The sequence below is a fragment of the Zea mays genome, chromosome 2 (assembly GCF_902167145.1).
Source record: "Zea mays cultivar B73 chromosome 2, Zm-B73-REFERENCE-NAM-5.0, whole genome shotgun sequence".
Taxonomy (NCBI): Eukaryota; Viridiplantae; Streptophyta; class Magnoliopsida; order Poales; family Poaceae; genus Zea; species Zea mays.
The window spans coordinates 168,246,153-168,250,617 of NC_050097.1; the positions used below are offsets into that span (position 1 = coordinate 168,246,153).

General features: G+C 41.3%; 1 long non-coding RNA gene across 1 annotated transcript; it reads right to left on the bottom strand.

Annotated features, from left to right (window-relative positions):
* Positions 1–830: 830 nt before the first annotated feature.
* Positions 831–1,968, bottom strand: LOC103647244 (uncharacterized). The gene is made up of 2 exons (XR_562726.3): positions 1,293–1,968; positions 831–1,096 (listed from the first exon to the last, which is right to left on the bottom strand). It is a non-coding gene; the product is annotated as an uncharacterized lncRNA (long non-coding RNA).
* Positions 1,969–4,465: the final 2,497 nt, after the last annotated feature.

Below are 4,465 nucleotides of genomic sequence, written 5' to 3' on the forward strand. Positions count from 1 at the left end.
GCGTTCGACAAGGTCGATGCCAAGACCTCCGTGACTTCGGGAAGGGAATATGAGAAGGGATAACAGAGGGAGAGGGTGGGAGCATTGAGCGTTACCTTCAGAAGGAAGAAACCGGAATAGGAAGCGATGGAGGAAGAAAGCAACAAAGAAACCGGAATAGGAAGCGATGGAGGAAGAAAGCAACGACAACGCGAGGCTGCCTGCAGTCGTCCGCGGCCTAGGCGATGTCGCCCTCCCGTCACCACTCCTCGCTTCTTCCCAGGGCAGAACTTTCCAGAGGACTCAGGATAGGCATACTAGGAGTGGGAGCAGCCAGATCAAATCCAACGGTAGGTTCGCGAGAAGTCAAGAACAAAAGAAGTTCCTGTTCTATGGAAAAGCCAAAAGAGAGGACCATACTGCATACTGCGCCGTTGGATGAGGATCTTGCGATCAAAATCAAAAACGCTGTCGTGGACGCATCTAGGAGCAGATTTCGAACCAGCTTTAATATATGGTTTCTCTTCTGAGACGTTCAAGTCTAGCAGTAGTGGCTTCTGATATTTGCTTGAGAGCTGATGTATCCAGCAGAGTCGATTACGGTGTTTTGTAAAACTTTATAATTATATGATTTCTTATGAGCAGACAGCAGTCTTCCTTTCTCTATAAACAAAACAAATAGAAGTATAGAACCAATAAATACTACTTTAGCTCCAGAGACACCCCCAGCACAACTATAGACTATAGACTACACATTTATATTTTCAAACTAAAACCAACTCTAGAAGTGTACCACCTGATTGTACAAAGATTTATGCCATGCAATTGAAAACAGATGAACACAAAACTGATGCCATAGAAAATTAGCAATGCAATTATATGATCAAATATCTCCAACAGCAGAGCTTCATGGTGGCCAAGATAGATCCTTGCCTTTTCATTCAGACTGGAAAACGTATTCACATTCCAGCTCACAGATACTAGCTAAAAGGGTAGCTGTATCACTCTACGTGCAAAGGAATAATACACAGTACATCAAATTTGCCTCTTCCTAATTCTTGGTCAAGTTTCACCATCAAATATCTTGGGAACTCGAAACTGAAATTGCATCCAGACTCTGTTAAAAATATCTTAAATTGTTACATGTACTGCTGTAAAATCTACGTCAATTCTCTAACAATGCAAGACCTGCAACTACATTAGTAGCAATCTAATCGACCTCCATTCATCTACCGTTACCAAAATAAACAGGAGAGGATAAAAAAACATTAGTCTCCAGTTTCCACTTTAATTGAGTCTTTAAATCTACTTACCTGGAGGCGGCTGTTTGCTCCCCTCTTTCCCACGGCGATCGAGTACACCGAGGGCCTCCGTCCCTTCCTCTGGCTCGGCAACCCTGTGCCTCAGAAAATCTGGTGGTCCCGAGACATCAGCGAAGGCCTCCAGCGCGGAGGGCAGCAAGGAGCCCCGCCGCTGCCGCCGGCATCTCCCCCCTTAGGGTTTGGTCGGCGGCGAAGCTTGGGGGCGGCTTTGGAGGAGCGGACTCCTCGTCTTCGTCCGATCCGGCTTCCTCGGCTGACGAATCACCAGACTAATATCTCAGCCTTACCTAATTTCCATGCCCATTGCCAATAACCGGTGACAGATGAGCAGTTACAGGTCGTCAGGATTCAGGACCGTTTCAGAACCGTATGGCTAGAACCTCTCTCTTTGGTTCTTTCCTTCGCATATAAGATATGGTTCAGATCCTAGCTGTCCACTTCGGCAACAGAGCCAAAGAAGAGTCTTTCCACTTCACGTAAGAATATGCTTCGTTAGAAAAAAAAACATGGAGCGAAGAGCAAGATTTATATTAGCTCTGTATTTTGGTTTTGATTAACGAACTACTCCCTCCATTTTTTATTTAACGTTTGTTAGTATAAAGTTGAACTATCTAGGGTCAAATAAAAAAGTAGTATTTTGTTATCTGCTGGTGTCTCTAACGGGTACTAACGTGATAGTTTTATCTATATCTATATTCTATACTTATATGTTAAATAAGATTATGTGACTCTATCTTTATCTTCTTTCACTATAGATCTGTTTTCGCGTGGTTTTTTCTCCTCCACATTGGAGGGTTTTTTCCCACATTAAACTATGTGTCTAATTTTTTCCCACATACGATCCTAACAATTGGTATCTAGAGCTAGAGTTAGATACAACAGTTTATTTCGCCGTTGTCGCCGCCGCCGTTTGTTCTAATAAATTGCTTCACCTGTGGAAGCCGCCACTGCCGCCATCGGTTCTTCAGATCCAACCGTCTGTCTCGCGGGCACCCTCAGGCCTTGTTCGTTTGTGCCGGATTGGTGGGTCGGAACGATTCTTAACCGGATTGCTTCTTTAATTTATATAAATTTTGATTAGCTGGAACGACTCCAGGTGCAATCCGATTTGCCTCGTCCGTCGTGGATCCTGCTGCTGTCCTGCTTCGTCAGATTCGTCGTCTCCTCAGATCTAGTGTTCACAAGCGCCTGCTGTAGTCATCTCACTGTTGCGCCAGGGAGCAATCTCAGCTGAATTGTGCAGAGACGGCAAGCAATCATTGTGCTTCTCAAGGATCAAACATTAATTGATTTATTTTGTTCCTTCGCTACGTGTGTTCATCATATTGCACGCAGAATTTTATTTCATCTGGAATTATTTATTTTGGATTATTGATGTAGACTAAAATTGATACTTCGAAGTTTGATGTCAAAATCAGTTTTGTTATTTAGCAAATTCAGATGAAAGTTGTTCTTACTCAGTTAGGTGTACGAAAGTCATTGCAACCGCGATCTACTGTTGATATGGCTGATGATAAATGGTAAGATCTTGATGAAAAAACTTTGTTCGCCTTGCAGCTCAGTTTATTTTCCGATGTTCTGCGTGAAGTAATGAATGCAAAATTTACGACAGAATTGTGGAAAAAAATGGAGGAGTTGTATATGACCAAAGAGGCTTGCTAATAAGCTTCGTCTCAAAGAGCGCATTTATACTATTTGTATGGCGGAAGGTACATCTATTCAATCACATCTCAATGAATTTAATTCTATGTGTGTCGACCTAGAGAGTCTGGATGTGAAGATAGATGATGAAGATAAGGCAATTTTGTTGATAGTCTCGTTGCCCCCTCTTTTAATCATTTTAAGGAAATTATGCTTTATGGAAATCATACTTCACTGGCATTTGAGAATGTTAAGTCAAATTTATTGTCCAAGAAAAAATTTAATGTTGATTCTCGTTCTGAGTCTAAGGGTGAAGGTTTTATTGTTCACGATAGAACTCAACAAGTGGGCAGTTCTAATAAACCAAAATCAAGGTCTAAGTCAAGAGATCGTAAACCCAACAATTTTTGTCGTTATTACAAAGCTGATAATCATGTGATCTCCCAGTGTCCTAAGTTGAAAAATAAGGAAGAAAGACAAAAGAAAAAGGAAGCTGATAAATCAGTTGCTGAGGCTAGTATTGTTGAAAATAGTGATGGTGGAGAAGCTCTTATGATCACTTCTAATGATGAAAAGTGTATGGCTTGGGTTCTTGATTCAGCTTGCTCTTTTCACATTTGCTCACTTTGAGAGTGGTTTTCTGATTATTCTCATGTTCATGATAGTGATGTTATTATTGGTGATGAATCTCCACTTGAAATTTCTGGAATTGGTTCTGTTCAAATTAAAGTTCATGATGGCTCCCCAAAGACATATGAGTAGAAGATATTTGTCATGCCACTTCTTGGGCCAAATTTAATTGGCCTTTGCCATACACAGATTGTTTCTTTCCTATAGACGACTTTGATTGTTTTGTTGGCCGATTGTGCAGAACGACCTTCTTGTTCATATATTTAGAGAGAAGTTGTTCGAACGTAAGACCAAATTTAGAAAAACTTACCCAAAGTCTTAGTCTGATCCTGCTTTTCTGTCTTGTTTACCTTCATTACGTGGGTTGTTGATCGGTTTTTGACACTATCGAAATGTTCGATCCTACGCACCAAACTTTCCGGTGATTACTATTGAATTGTCTAGTGTGTGTCGGCTAAGAGAGCTCCGCTGGTGTCTTATTTTATATTCCCCCAATGCCTCCAGTCATCTTAGTTGTCCTTACAGTCTCTCTCTTGTTCAAAGCCTTCTGAGTAACCACTCATTGCGACAGGTTTAGCGTGCGAGGATCACCTATGACTATGTCCTTGCCCTTGCTTTTATCAGCCACTTTCAGCTGAATCATAACCTGCTTGTCGTTCATCTCAAGGGTATTGATGGGGGACAACTATCTGCCAATTTTCACATCTTGAAAAATCGAGCAGCCTTCATTTATAACTAATTGTATCTATCGACGAAAAAACATTGTAATCATTGGTGGCATGAGAAAAGGAGTTATGCCGTCTACAATAAGCATGCCTTTTCAACTCATTTGTCGGTGGAATTGTGTGAGACAATTTAATGTTGCCGCTCTTAAGTAATTCATCAAATATCTT